Genomic DNA, 16918 nt, shown 5'->3' on the forward strand with positions numbered 1-16918 from the left:
CATTTCTTGATTACTTTTTTTTTTTTTAATGTTGATAGTCAATAGACAGAAACCATTTACCACTTCAATGTCTTTATTGTCAGTTCTAAGGCTGGTTCTGTACCTGTTGTCATTCATTTGGTCTACTTTATATTCCATCTTAGTCCTATTTTTTTCACTGTGCTTTAATTACTAGAGCTTGCAGATCATTTTCATTTTCAGCTATCAAAGTAATGTTACCAGGATAGCCCAGGTATTAATGTTTCTTGTTCCAGTTTTAAAACCACCCTCATCTTCCTCCAATCTAGCTTCCCTCAATCTATATTTCACATATAGGTTATATCATCAATCATTTTAGATTGTTTTACCATGTGGTTTTCTTGGGAAATAAAGCAGTGGTTTAGCATCACCTCCTCCTGTGTAGTCTGAAATAATGCCTTTGTTATTGTCACTAAAGTGATCACCTACCTCCAGCATCTTCCTATATTGGTGCTGCATGATATAGGTCCCTGCTTGCTTAAACTAGGCTGCTGGGATGCCTAGGGCGATCCTGCTGGGGTTATATACTCCCAGCATTCTTCACTCATCTCTCCTAGGAACATCCCCTCTCCTCCACAATTAGCCAGAACAACATCACTTGTGGAGAGGGAGACTGATATTTACCCACTTTTTCTCTCTTCAAATATCTTACACAATTGAGTTCTTCCAATTCACCTGATTTTGATTCCATGAAGCATCTGTTTTCCAGCCTCCTGGTTTGCATATCTGGGACTGGTTACAAATGGTTGTAACTGATTGCTTTGAACCCTCTATTGCAGGAACACTAGAAATGTGTTCAGAAATTTGTCTGAATGCATGAGGCCACAAAATTGGGCAGTAAATTACACCTCCAAGGTCCATCATGCTTCTTTGCTTTTCCCACTTCCTTGCATGGAATGTAAGTAAGTAATAAAACAAATTCCAGACATATATGAGGTGCTATATTCACATTTGAGCAAAATGGATTCTACCTGCCCTCCAGACTATCCAGCTGGTTGGAAGACTGTAGAGTAGAAGCCAGGACAGGTGGTCTATGAGGAGGCAGGTACGTGGTCATTATGCCTAGTCATCCTCTAGTCAGTTTCAACCTTTGGTACAGAGGTCAGATCAGGATCTAATTGAGATTAGACAATAGTCTACACTACTATTCCAGGTATTTTGAGTACATCTGAGTGTTTTAATTCAATTACTTTGAAGTAATTCTGGATCAGATAGGATTAATTCAACTGCCTGATAAATTGGCCTACTTACCTCTGAACAGATTGTACTTCTATAAAGTTTATATAAGATTGCACTGTAAGTATCATTGAATTCATTGGAGCTCACTCCTGGGTCAGGCATTTGAGGACTCTGGTAGTGAGGCTCAATTATCCATGTTGACATTAAATGCATCATCTGTAGAGTTAAGTGAGGTTTTTCTTTAAAATTTAGTAGTGTGCTTATCAGGGATTTGCTTTCAACTGGAATGAAGGGATGTAGGAAGGTAAGGCTTAACACTTCTCTCCCTGTTACAAGCCTAATATAATATAAACTGGGTCTTTTGCTGCTTTTCTTTTTAATGTTTCTATTTGTAGCATCTACAGAGTAGTAAGGTAGTGGTGGCATAGTAGAATTACAGCAGAAGGAAAAAAGCAATTTTTTTTTCCCTATCCCTTGTCCTGTGCCTGACTGCCTAATTTGTATTTTTGTTTTTTCCCTTTCTCCCTTTGCAGAAGGGAGAGATTGCTTAAAGAAGCCATCTCTTCCTGAATTGCTTTTCTTTGTACCGCAGCGCTTCTCTAAAAAGTGCTAGCTGCAAGTTAATTGGCACCCTTGGCCGCTTATGCTGCTATCTGAAATTGGCAAAGGCCTTACTCAGTTTCATCCTAAAGGCTTGCTTGTGCTATTTCAAGTGGCTCCGGGATCACAGCTGACAGCACGCTAAGCAAACAGCCAAGGCATTCCTTTCAATGGGTATTCCCCATTATGTGCTTGCTTACAAACATTAATTTCCCTTGCTAATTATTCCAGAACAAAGGGTGAGAATTCCAGGGGGTGGGGGAGTGGGGAAAAGGGACTATAAGATTCACCCCTTTTTTCCAGCTTCCTCATGAGTCAGGTTCGGAACGTAACCTTCTCCACATCACTAGGGGGTCGTATCTGACTGTTTTGGGGCCGTATCCTTCTGACGCTGTAAGTATTCAGGGACGATTTCTTAATATATTTTTTTAAAGATTTATTAATGCCCTGGCGTCTCCCTTAGCGTTCTTGTTCTTTGGTGTCAGTCGTGCAAATTCTAAATTAAGTGGTCGACACACAGATTAATGGACACATCTCTACATTTTGATTTTGATTTGTCCTAGTTGCTATAACCCCAGCCCCAACACACACACACTACTGCCGGTGAGGCCTTTAGCAATCTGTCTTTCTATCCTAGAAACACATTGCATCACCTCAGGGTGGAGAAACCCCGCATAGCAGAATGTCCTTTAAGGCTGCAGATACACCTTGAGAATAAGCTCCTATGCCATTGTAGAAATCAGCTGACCAAGTAAAATGACCCATCCCCACTGAATAGAACCAGAATGCCACTTACTGCCTCCACATTTTGAAGGGGGCCTTGCTCTGATACCCATCAAAACAAAGCACCCCTTGGCAGACCAGCACAACATGCCTAGTTAGGGCATTAGTTATGGGAAGCTTAAAACATAAAAAGACAGGCTTTCCCTTATAAAAATAATTCTAAGTCTGTTCTGTGCTGATAATGCCAGCTAAACTGTTACCATATTTGACATTTCATAATGAAAGTGAATAGTTACAACATATGGAACTGTTCTGCTATCCATATTTAAGCCTGATTATTGGGTGGGAAATCCAGGCAGTTTGATCCTAAATAATAATGCAAGGAACAAAATTGCAAGGGACATGTGGAGAAGGGTGGGGCTGACCTTCTGTTAAGCTACACAATAAAGGCCTAGTTTTCACACTGGAGGAAAAAAGAAAAATAACTTCAGACCTTCTCTCTCTGCCTTAACTTCTGTTATCAGTTTCCACTTCTCTTCCCCTCCGTCCCCCGCCAACCAGCCGTCCTTGATCCCTTTCCTTACCTAAAGCCATTGCTTGTCTGGTAGCAGAAGAACTCTGAGGAACTCTGGAGTTGGCTCCAGCCTGATCTTTAATCATAGTTGCTACTGAAAACTCTTCCTAGTGGTAAGCAGGCTGTCTTTCAACTCTAGTGAAGACAGACAAGCCACAGGCACCACAGACTCCCATAAGCTCACAGCCTTCAGTACCGACGAGAGCTGGGGACAGCAGCTTTCTCAACTGTGGACACAGGTGTCCCCAAGTGGAACCTTGGTGATCACACTACATATTACATTAGCATCACAATTAAGTATGCACTTATTTATTTCATTGGACTTAGGGACTGTCTGATTCCCAGACCACTCTGGGGTGGCTTACATTTTAAAAGCTGCAACAATAAAATGAAAAAGAATAGCAAAGATTTAACTGCTTGAGGGATCCAGAGCCTAAAGAAGGCACCAAATCTATGGCATGTTATGTTTTTCTCAAAAGACAATAAAACAGGGATAGCAGTTTAAGAAGGTGGGAAACATGAAACAAGGATGCTTGGATGTAATAGTCAGCATAACTACACTTTGTCTTGCCTATCCTAAAGAGTTTCAAATCCCTTTGCTCAGTAGGTTTTTTTAAAATAATAATAATAATAATAATAATAATAATAATAATAATAATAATATATTGATATAGCCATTAGGCTATATTAGAATACAAAATATAAAATACAGCACAATAATAAGACCATATGTTACAAAATAGGGTAAAAGACATACAGTAAGTAAAAGAAAATGCAAATCATATTTCTGTGTCACCTCTACAATTTACTCCAGATTTACAAGACTGATGTCAGCCTAGGGAGAGTCCAGATAGGAAGCACAGCCAGATGAACTAATTCAACTTCATTGTAAGGTTACCTTAAGAGAATCTTGCAAGTCGGAAGGTACATTTCTCCCTTGTTGCCTTTACAACCCAAGAAACTAGGGAGGGTCCCTTCTGAGACATTTGCCCCACCCACATTCCTTTTGCAGGCTAAACTGCCTCTTGTTCAACCATTTTCCTGGCTGTGGCTCTTCCCCCGTCTCCCAAGAACATTCCTACATACAATGACATCTGTACTGTTTTGTTCAGATAAAGGGCCATATTACATGTAATTTTGGGGCTGTGACTGCACATGAAATATGTTGCTTTAATGTAAGGATCCCAGTAGGGTGTTCATCTAACATGCAGCTCAAGACATTGATCTCTCTCTTTCTTATATAGTCCACATTTAAATAATATATGTGTTCTGTCTTCTGTCTCTGGGGCTCTGCAGATACAAGTATGTTCATTAAAGGAATTTGATTAAACCTTCCATATTTAACCACTGTGTCCAGCTGCTCAAATCTCACTAGAGTAAATACCCCTCTAAGATGCTTGGGCATTTCTGTGTTTAAATACTTGGCAATTTGGAAGGTACATTTATGGAGGCTCCTCCATTTCAATGTGCCGGCCTTACTGAGTGTAGCTGTATCTCTCTGAGTTTCTACATCCAAAATTCTTTGCACAGCAATCTTTTTAACTTGTTTTCCTGAGACAGTTGGACAAGAAACAGGGAGACCACAGCTCCTGATATAATTCGTCAGTTGTACAGTCCAAGAGGTCTCTAATTGAAATTTTGTCTGTTCTATCAGATGCAATTTTGGGAGCCTGTCAGTTTCCATAGCATTGATTTTGCACCAATAATTATTCTATGTGAACACATAATTTTAGACAAAGAACAAATAGTATAAATTCCCAGTTCAGCTCTAACTGCAGCAGCTGAGGTCCTTTTATTCAATAGGTTTTTTGATTGAACCTATCTGTTTTTTCTTGTAGAATTTCTTATTACCAGAGGGTTTCCACACTAGCTCAATGGTCCTGGGGGCCAGCCAAACCCACAGAAAACATACAGAATTGAAAGACAACATTACTTCTCCTCAGCATACAACTTATTTGATCACCATCTATTCTGTACTGTGTGCCCATAAAGGCCATACTCTCACTTTCAAGCTAATTTTTGGCTTACATACAGATGCACATTAAAGCTTTAGCCCTAGTTTTAAAAATGCAGCCTTGTTGAATGCATCCAGAATTCTAAGCACACTCGCGCTCGCTCTTGGTCTCCACACACACACACACACACAGAGAGAGAGAGAGAGAGAGAGATAGAACAAATTGAATTTTTGTATTTGATAAACATTGTATTAAGCAAGGGTGAATGTCTTTGCTATGGTGGACTACACAGAGGCCACGGGGGAACTGGGCTATCTGGGATGTTTGAAGCAGCAAAAAGTATCCATTTTTGCCCCTAAATGAAACAAAATACCCAAATTTGCTAAAAGCATTGGCTGTGCTGACTGCTGGAGTAGTCTGGGGAATGGAAAAGGGGGACATATGCAATGTTAAGCGATGTCCATGGACTAAACATATTTCTACACTACTATATACTGTACAATACACAATACAGGAAGGGAAGCAGATTACTTCAAAGTGTCTTTTTCAATAGTCACATGTACCCATCAACATGTTTTACTTTGCTTTTTTCTGACTTGGGACAAAATCAAATACCATATTCTGTCTTCATGATTGAATTTATCAATCAGTTCCATAAAATGTTGGTTTTGGAGTCTAAGTTCTTTCAGTCTTTGTAGAATTTCATTATGTGTTCACAAAGAATATCAGAAAATACGTTCCCATACATCAAAACTCTAGAGTGAGTTGTGTTAGCAATAGCAACATTCCCTTCCATATCATATCCTAAGAAAGTAAAGAACTCTGTCTTTTTCATGGGGGAACTGGCCTTGGTCCACACAATATGATAAAGAAAACCACAAGGGTTTATTTTTTAATCTTTAATCTTTTCTATTCTTTGTTGTTATCGTTCTGTTTTGTTTTGTTTTTTTTATAGTGTAAGAATAGTGTAATTTCTGGTGATCATGAGATCATTCTTTTCTAAATGATTTTGACACGTAGTATTATAGATACTCACACAATAAATCTTTAATCTGATTAAGGAAATAGCAAGGAGTTCTGGAATACTCTACACGACTAATTAATATACTGCTGGGAAATTAATTAAAAAGTGGTGAGCTCCGATGAGGGATAACACTCATCCATCGCACATTAGCTGCTATATAAATGAATAAGGGAAAGTGCATGCTGGAAAAAAACATATAGATGTGACAAACATTTATGTGACTTTCTGAAGGAAAACAGAAAAGGGGAAAGGAGCAGAGGTGGAATATTTCGAGTTCCTAGACACCACACTGTGGTGTTGAAATACAGAAACTTAAAAAGTCACATATATTTCCTAGACAGGAACCATTTTAGGGATTTTGACATCAATGGAAGGAGTACAAGGGGACCCCCCCCACACACACACACTGTTCTAACCCTGAGTGCCTCATAACATCTTTACACCCCTCCCTATCTGCTACCTGAAGCAGTCATATTCTGTCTAAAAGCAGAGCTGGCTCTTGTGCATACTTTCTAAAACACCCCACCCATAACTTCAGCAATAAAGTATTTTTATATAGACAATTTTACCTTTTAAGAAGGCAGTTATCACTAGTTAAGAAGAAAAGGAAAGGCTACCTTATTTTGGATAAGCCTAATCTGAAATGATTTCAGAGTTGGAAGATATTGTGCTTCAGCCTTAGTTAAGCTATATTATGATGTCCTGTTATTGCTTTTCTTGTTTTATGTTTTTAACCTGATGTAAACTACAGACAATTAAAAAACGAGAATATTTCATAGGACTCTAAACTCCTGATTTCCTATCAAGCATTAGCACTTTGTTAAGATCTGTAGGAGAGGCCCTTTTTAAGAAGCCCCTCTTGTCAATGACTCATTGATCTGGCTTGTGGGAAAAAGCATTGGCCTGTGTTGCTCCCAGGAGCACATACCACTCCCTTAGTTGTATATGCTCCCACTCAGCATTTAGAAGGTCGGTCAAGATACCTATTTTTTGTCAGGATTTCAATTGTTAATTGATTTTAGTAAGTATTTAGGTTTTTTAAAATTATATTGTTTTTCATGGTGTTAACCACCTTGAATGCTCATCTGAACCTTCACTAAAGTGAAGTATGGCTTTCTACAGGATTTACACTGGCCACAAGTCATATTGCTCACAGGCACATCTATGTCTCTGGATAAGATTAAAAAAAAATCCAGATGGCCTTAAAACATAATGGATTATTTACAGTTTTATTCTAGGGCATTTTACATTTTACAGTGGGGCTCTCTCTTTAATTTTTTTTTTTTTTTTGGTGCTTTCAAGTCTGTTTTTGATTCTTGGCAACTGCCTGCACTAGTCCCTGCATTTTTCATGGCAAGGTTTTTCAGAAGTGGTTTGCCATTGCCTGCTTCCTAGGGCTGAGAGTGAGTGGCCCAAGGTCACCCAGCTGGCTTTGTGTTTAGACAGGACTAGAACTCACAGTCTCCCAGTTTCTAGCCTGATATCTTAACCCTACACCAAACTCGCTCTGTTGAAATATTTCTCCACAAACTGTCTATAATGATGTTGCAGCAGCTGCATTATTATCCAGGAGCGGTAGCTTCAATGGATTGACAAGACTACAGCAGCTACATCTGTTTCCATATTCCTTTGCCATTCTTCATTTGATGCTCTTGCCTTATATTCTTCACCTGCTGTACCCTTCAACCATTGTTCTTTGGCTGTCTTGTTATATTTAAAAATAAGGCATCATTTACGAAGAAGGGTTCGGGGGTGCCAAATGATTAGGATAGTGATTTCTCTAGAGGCAAATCCATGTACCAAGTAGCATTTGAAAGATGGAGTAAGTGTGTATTTTTTGTAGGTGTGCTCTCAAGTGTTGTACTGTTGCCTAAACAAACCCAACAAATGTCCTTGTTAGTATGTAGATACTTTATCATACTTAGATTATATAGAATGGAGCGTCTGGATAGCGTAGTGGTTAGAACACCATCTTTGACTTGGGAGACTGGGGTTCAAATCCCAGCTGGTACCTACCTTACCAGTAAGGGTCTTGGGCAAAGACCCCCTAACGCTTTACCTGCCTACCTCAAATATGAGAGTGACATGAACCAAGAGAATCATGCCAGCTTGGATGTCACTCAGATTAACAAGGTCCATGTCAGGTGTTGGGGAACCAGGACAATCTGACGATAAGTGGACTACTGGAACAAACCATACGTGGAGGAGACAAGAGAATTTGAAATTGGTGGAATGCTACTGCAACAGTAGACCCAATGAGAGGGGATATATGAAACGCATGAGGGAACTATGGATGGACAGAAGACCTACATCGATACTAACTGAGAAACAACTAGTTATCCAGGACTACCCAGGAAGCTGCTCTCACAACGAGATAGACCAACTACACATTACAACCCAGACTCAAGCAGAGCTGGAAGAACAACTGGATGTGCAGCCAACACCTGGCGCTAGAACGTCACTGCCACCCCCTCCATTACAGAGCACAGCAGCTGATATGAGGCATAAGACCATGGATAAACTAGCTACAGTCAACCTTCAAGACCGATTACGAAGGCTTAGTGGAGAAGTACCATCAGACAGTATACTAGAGGATGCCAATAGAGCCCTCATGACAATCCCTACTACCACCATAACTCAAACCAATGAACTGGTATATGCTACAGCTGCTGTAATCCTGGAGATGCTTGGCTACACAATCAAGAAGAACAGCAGTACATACCCCCCCTCCCCCTGGCAAATGAGGTTGGAGGCTAAGATCAAGGCAACCTGGAGAGAACTTAGTCAGCTGGTGGAACTACAGAAGGGCGTGGAGATTAAGGATAAGACTTGGCTATTGAAAAAATACAAGGGCCTGACTCCATCTAAAGCCCTAGAGACTGCTAAACAAAGGCTCACAGCAGTGGCTGCCAGGCTAAGAAGATACACTGGAAAAGCAGAGGCCAAGAAGATAAATGCCCAGTTCTCCAAAGAACCATCCAAAGTGTATTCCCAACTGCAATGCAACCACACAGTAACAGCAGAGCCACCACCAGCAGAAACTGAACAGTACTGGAAGAACATATGGGAGAAAGAGAAGATGCATAACACCAGTGCAAAGTGGCTGCAGTACCTGAAAGCAGACCACAGCAATCTCCCAGAACAGGAACCAGTCACCATCACAGTAGCAGACATCTAACAGCAAGTCAAGAACATGAAGAACTGGACAGCACCTGGCCTGGAAGGACAGTGCTGATCATGAAAGACCCTCAAAAGGGAACAGCACCATCCAGCTACTGGCCAATAACCTGCCTCCCCACAACATGGAAAGTCCTATCAGGCATCCTAGCCACCAAGCTAAAAGACCATATGGGCCAGTACATGAGCACAGCTCAGAAGGGCATTGGGAACAACACCAGCGGCTCAAAATACCAGTTGCTCATAGATAGAGCAGTCGCCCAAGACTCCAGGTCTAGGCAGACCAATCTGAGAAGATCCTGGGTTGACTACAGGAAAGCCTGTGACTCAATGCCACTCACATGGATCTGTGAATGCATAGCACTATACAAAGTCAACAGGACACTAAGGACCTTCCTCGAGAACTCAATGGAATGTGGAGGACAACACTGGAAATCAACTCAAGACAGCTCGCATAAGTGGCCATCAGGTGCGACATATACCAAAGTGATGCACTGTCCCTGCTGCTGTTCTGCATAGGCTTAAACCCTCTCAGCAAGATAATCATAAGGACTGGATACAGGTACAAATTCAAGAGTGGAATCACCATCAGCCACCTTCTCTGCATGGATGACATGAAACTGTATGCTAAGAGTGAACGAGACATCAACTCACTGATCCACCAGACGTGGATCTACAGTGAGGACTTTGGGATTTCATTCAGACTGGAGAAGTGTGGCAGGATGATAGTAAAGAGAGGGAAGGTAGTTAAGACCACTGGGTGGAACTACCAGTGGGCCATATAGCAGACATAGAAACCAGCTACAAGTACCTTGGAATCCCACAGTCACATGGGAACCATGATGAGGAGGCAAGGAAGACAGCAACATCCAAGTATTACCAAAGGATAAGAAAGTGTGATGGAAGGCATGAGTGGGGAAGGTTCTGGAATGGAGCTTCAAGGTTGCCAGGAGGGGGGAGAAACATTCCAGGGGAAGCACCTCCTCAGTCCCCAGCTGGAGTGTGGGAAAGCCAAAAGAATGAGACAGGTCTCTCCCTAGGGCCTCATGGTTATAGTTACTGTTGTTGTGATGTAGATTTAGTCTGGTGAGATTCTGTCTATTAGATGTAAGCTAATAAAGGAGCTAAACTGTTCTGGACTGTCTTGCTGTTTTTCTTGGCATGAACCTGACAGACAGGTCCTGAACAGCCAACTCAATGGGAAGAACAAGATCCATGCCATCAACACGTATGCCCTGCCAGTCAGCAGATACCTTGCCAGTATAGTGAGCTGGTCAAAGGAGGACATGGATGCTGCCGATGTGAAGACCCGGAAGCTCCTCACAATGTACGGAGGCTTCTACCCCAAGTCCAATACCCAGAGATTGTACACAGTGTATGGGCTAAACCCTCCCAAGTCCAGATGGGAGATTCCATAGAAGGTCGTGGAGAATAACAGGGCTAAGATCCTGTGGGACTTCCAGATCCAGATGGACAGGCAGGTACTGGCCAATGAACCAGACATCATGGTAGTAGACAAAGACCAGAAGACAGCAGTGCTAAGTGACAGCAACATCAGGAAGAAGGAGCATGAGAAGCTGGAGAAGTACCAGGGTCTGAAGGAAGAACTAGAGAGGATGTGGAAAGTAAAGGCCAAAGTGGTCCCAGTGGTGGTAGGAGCACTCAGGGCCGTGACTCCTAAGCTGGGAGAGTGGCTCCAGCAGATCCCATGAACAACATCAGAGCTCTTTGTCCAGAAGACTGCAGGGCTAGGAATACTGCACAGAACCCTCAAACTCCCAGGCCTCTGGTAGAGGACCCAAGACTGAGGAAGACACATACCACCCATAGGGGTGAGAGGGGAATTTATATGTAGTATGAAGTTTCTAATACTCACCGTTGTGAACATAAGATGCTGATTTCTGGGAGCCACTATAAAATCTCATAAGAAAAAAGGGACAATAATGAATACATTGGGGGGAAAAATCTAATTGATAACTCCTCAGAACAACCTGGTCTGTTTTTCTCCTAACAACAGCTTGAGCTGTAAACATTAACAAGTAATGCTTTTCATAGCATGGAGATAAATGCTTCCAGCTGATTATATCAGAAGATTAAGCTGCTATTAAAACACAGGAACAAGGAGGGAACTGTCAACATGTTGGCAACCCTAAATAAATGGTGATGATGAATGAGAAGAATTTCAAACAGCTGTAATTTGGACTGTGTGCAGTTAGGGGAAAATTCTGCATAGATTCTTTGTCCTTATGTAGAGAAAGATTCTCTTAAACAGGTGCACACAGCTGGAGGGGTTATCCTTTTGATATATTCTGTAAAAAGGAGAATAATTTTATTAGAGTGTTTTTGGCTGACTGCTAAAAAGTATCTAACAATGTGGGAAACTTTCCTCCCTGACAGGCATAAGCATGCCATTTTTGTTGATTTTATTAAGAGGTTTTCTTCCTCTGGCCAAGCGTATGTGATTAACTTTCATTTCAAAGAGAAAGTGGAACAGAGTAAGAGAAAGTGCATTAGTTAAGATCAGCTTTGGGGGAAAGAAAAATAACACATAAGAAATTCTCCTTCCTTCCTTCCTTCCTTCCTTCCTTCCTTCCTTCCTTCCTTCCTTCCTTCCTTCCTTCCTTCCTTCCTTCCTCCCTCCCTCCCTCCCTCATTCATTCATTCATTCATTCATTCATTCATTCATTCATTCATTCATTCATTCAGAGACAAGTAAAGCTCAGTGGGTTTTGTGACCAGCACATTTGATTATTCTGGCTTCCAAAGCACCTATATAGATGAGGTTGCTGGGTTCATGTGTGGTTAATTAATAATCAGATATGCATTCACCCATGGAGCATAATGGAGGGAAAAAAATGGGTTTGAGAAGAAAATATTGATTTAATGAGCAGGGATTTTGCTTGGATTAATGACACCTTGCTACAGTTGGTAAAATAATTTGGATGCAATACCTGGAAAACTACTGGAAAGTTTTACAGTAGAAAATAAGTGTATAATATAAAAGTAATTTGTTTGCTTTGCCATCCCCTTCAAAAGGTATATATCATACCATAGCCTATGGACCACATTGAGATCCCAGTGCTTTGAGATCATGTCAACAAAGTGGCTGAATTTCAGCAGTGAATTTTATTTTTGTTTTTATTATCCTCAGAATTAAGGGTGAAAATGGGACCATGATGCCTCGGAGTGTTTCTTCCCTGTTCTTTGTCTTAAGACTTCTCCAAACATCTGGAATTGCTATGGGCATGTGTGTTTGGAGCCTATTCTTCCATAGTTGAGAAGTTAAGGTTGGGAATAGGAATGGGAACATTCAGAGACAAACCGTTTTCATTATTATGTTAAATTCCCCCAGCTTCTAAAAAAGATGCCAGGTTAGACCTCCAAACAGTGGGTTTGGGCAGGGTGCCGGGGGAGGGGGTAATGAGTTGTAAGTGGGGAAGTGGGAGTTATGTTGTAAGTTTAGAGCAAGAGTTTGATGTATATTGTTACTTATATCTGTTTCAAAGAGGGTCAGAAGGCAATTCCTTTTTCTTTTTTTGCTGTTTCTCTTTTTCTTTTCTTTTCTGCACTTTTGATCTTTTCTGTTTGTTTCCCCCAATTTTCTTTTTTTCTCCTTATTCCTTTTCTTAATATTAGTTTTTGTTAGTTTTTATTGTTTTTAAAAGTTTAATAAAGTTATTATAAAAAACACACACACACACACACACAAACCAGAAGTGGGGAAGTGGGAATGTCTCCTGGAGGTATTTTGCTCATACAGTATTCTTATCCTTAATCTCTATCCAAATGTGGAAATATAGCCTTTCTAATGATGCCACTATCTATATAACAATTACTTATATGAACACTTTCTTCTGGTCATAGCCATGTACACACAGTTCTTTCCTTTGTTTTATTTAAACAACTTTATGTGCACTTAAAATCCTCGATCAAAATACCTTTGAGTTTGAAAGATGGGTTATTTTCTCCTTTTATCCCATGTTGTTCCAGTGAATTGACAGAGAGTGACCAATGAATTAAAATGGGTTAAAAAAAATAAAAATAAATTCAATTTAGAATTTCTTGAAATAATAGATGAGTGACAAGTCATATAAAACTAGTGACAGCATGATATGAAATGATCCATATAAGACATTATAAATGAAGTAATTGTAGTATCATTGACTTAAATGATTAAATTTTAATTGGTAAACCAAAAACTAATTAACACATCTTCAGTGAGAAAAAAAATCATTAAAGTTAAGAAAGGAAAGAAATTCTGAAAAAGAAACAAAAATTCTTAGGTGAAGAAAGTCAAAGAGTTGAATGGCTTTCCTCTCTTTTTGGGCAAAGAGACTAAAGAAGGAAATCAGCAAGTCAACTGGAAGAATTTCTTTTTGTTGTTGTTCAGTATTAGCATTTTAATAGATACATGTATCTGTTAGGGACATGTCATTGATTCTTAGTTAGACCCCAGAGCCTAGAGATTAAACTTAACATTATACTGACAGTTTTTTAGATCAAAACATTAATAATTTTATTGATCCCATATTTCTTAATTTGCTTTCTTGCATCTGGACTCTCCTATAGATAGCCAAATTGTAATTTTGTTTCAGTCCAAATGTTTTATTTTTGATACTCAAACCTCACCTATTTGTTTGCCTAGGATCCACCGTACTTCTCACATGAAGTCTCAGAAACCCTTTCTTCAAAAGTAAAAAAATAAACATAATTCTATACAACAACAATATACCAAAAAAAATCAACATATAGAACTCTTGTCAGTTCAGATGTATTGATTATTATTGCTATATTGCAAAACTAATCAAGGGTAATGCTAACTTTCAAAATTACTAAAGCTAGATTCAATCATTCTTACTTTTCTGTATATTATAAAACTAAAATTTGCTTCTTTTTACTGTATTATAACAGAGGTACATGAGAAAAGGAATAATTTAACAACAGTAGCTTATAATTAAATGCATTCAGTAACAGCAGTATAAATTTAGAGCTGAGCTGCAAAAATCCAAATTAACCATTAGCTGGCAGTAAGGAGCAAAGAAAATGCTAATTCTTTATTACTATGATTGTAAATAGTTATGAAACCTAGATCTGGTAGTTCAACTAAATTTCTCTTAACATTATGTCGATTTGTTAGTTTTATAAGTTCAAATAAGGTCTAAATTCTATATTCATGCATATCAAATGGGTTGCTGTAGGCAAGGGTAAATGTCATTGCTCATTTTAATTATAAGGAACTGCAGGTGCATTACTTTCACTCCTTCAGTATCACTTTGATTTATTGTTTCTCAAAGCTTTCCATGAAATTAAGTCACGTGCCAATTTTTACTTACAGAACTTTGCCTCTTTTTGGTTCAGACCATGGCTGTTCAGAGCAAGTCCATCTGGTGCAATCTTTTGCTCCAAACTAAGGCTGCGAGTTATCTACCCTAGTCCAGAACAAGTCTGAGTCAGGCTTCATTTGATTTAGGTTGTGATAGGTTCTGTCTTTTAGCAGATCTGATTCTTTGTTCACAGCATCCATAAATCTGGTTTTGGCTTAGGCTTCATTTATTCCAGACCTCAATAGGCCCGATCATTGTTCCTTGTTCATAAAGCATCACAAAGTGACCCAATGAATAGGATCCACTTGAAATCTTCAAATCTGCCTCAATACTCTTCTTGGTGAGAAATTTGATGGCACCTCATACTTCTGTGTATTCCCTTCTGATGATTTTCTTGTTAGTGAGGAAAAGGGGGTTTCGTCAGATTTCTGCAGATGTTTCAGCATCCTCAAACTCTCTTCAGGCAGATCTAAAGTATTATATATCTGTTTAAGAGTGAGCATAATCTGATTAGCAGCAAATCATTTCACGACCAAATATATGTCATTTAAAAACATAGAGTGGCTATGCTGTACAGCTGCCTTTACAAATGTAATTGCTGAAGAACAAAAGCAATAAAAAAACACATGTTGATTAAAAGACAAGACTGTGTTATTAATGTGCCAGTAATTTTCCTATAAAAGTCATCCTGCAAAACCTATAGTCAGTATTCTGCACAATTTTCTAATGAGTATGAAGACGTAGACTGCAAACAAATCCAAAGAATTCATATAATGTTTACATAGAATATAAATTCCATATATGGACTGGGGAAGTGGTGAGGACTTTTTCTAATAAAAGTCTCTGATTCTTTAAAGGACAGTTAAAGATTGTTATTTATACTACATGCCAGTTCAAGGGAAATCAACACATTATATTTTTACAAAATCCCCTGTGTGGATTCATGCTACTTCTACGAAGCAAGTAGATACCTCATGCAAGAGAGTTAATACAAGTATGAATGTAAGTAAGCTATTTCCAAATCTTTTGCATTTGTCTGGCTATCTGAATGTTCACTTACCCTTTCCAATGGGGCAGTATTTTCACCTACTTCCTGAGAAAAAGCAGAAGTAATGGGACAAATGATGGGAAATTGAGGTGGTGTAAAGAGGAGAGTATTGGATTAGTAGAGAGAGTCAGGTTCAAATGCCATTTTAGCCACAAAACATTCAGGGCAGTTTTGAGCTGGTCACTTCTGTTTTAGCCTAATGTACCTCATCAGTCTGGGAGAGTAATTTGCTTGGGAAGAATCATGCCTGAGCTGACTTTGAAAGAAGGGAGGAGAATAAAAACAATGAACAAGCAAAATATAGTCAGGGAAATAAGCACACTGGGTATATATACTTCCTATTTTACACCTATGTTCTACCTGGGAAGAAGTATAGTTCCATGTGTCATTTTGTGTTTTTATTTATTTGACTGCCAGCAGAGAGGTGGTCTGGATCCATAGTTTCCTTTCAGTGTTGGAAAAAGCATCGTACAAATGCTGGAGGAAGAGTCAGCCCATTACTTTCATTAAGTTGTCCTCCTCTTCATCCTCTCTGCCTCTTCCTTGAGTTGAATTAACTCCTGGTGATTTTGTGGACACGTCCCTAGAGTTTTCATCACAGCAATGTGCAAATGGGTTGCCATTGCCTTGACCCAGGAATTATTTTGACTTCACAGTTCTAGCCTATAGCCCTGGGATTTTTTAGTGTATCTCATGAACCAGGACCAACCTTGTTCAACTTTTTGAGGTCAGGTTTGATTAGGTGTTAATAGCATTTCTTTTTTGAATGTAGGTGTGTTTGGTCCATGCGGAATAGCAGGAAGACGTGCTTCTATTTTCTATGTGGGGATCCAGAAAGAGGGAGATCCTGAGGCCTTACTCATTGTCGTATTAGGCTATCGGCAGCTGTGAAATGAAATGGATATGTCCCTAGCCAAGAGGGGTGAGTGAATTTCTTCCATGCCAGTAGTTTATCATTCTGCAAGAGCTTCCCTTCCCTGTGTTTTATTCTGTATTTCCACCACATGCATAGTTTGATGGTAGTTACTTTGCATGTGCACACAATCATTATATGGTCTTATTCATGAGATTGCTTCATTACAAGTAAAGTTATCATATATTGCATCAGAACTGTGCAAAGCCTTTGAAAGCAGTGCTTTAGAATATGTGGAAGTAGGTGCTGAGCATTTCTTTCCAAATCTGAAATGGTTTGCTTCTCCCATGGAATTCATGGCCAACCCTCAATCACAACTTTAGTAGAGCTGCCAGATGACCACTAGATGGTAGCATAACATCATGTTAAACCAGTGTTTCTCA

The sequence above is a fragment of the Python bivittatus genome, unplaced genomic scaffold (assembly GCF_059951505.1).
Source record: "Python bivittatus isolate LINGU-HERP-01145 unplaced genomic scaffold, Pbiv_v1 ctg000700_np1212, whole genome shotgun sequence".
In the NCBI taxonomy this organism is placed as follows: Eukaryota; Metazoa; Chordata; class Lepidosauria; order Squamata; family Pythonidae; genus Python; species Python bivittatus.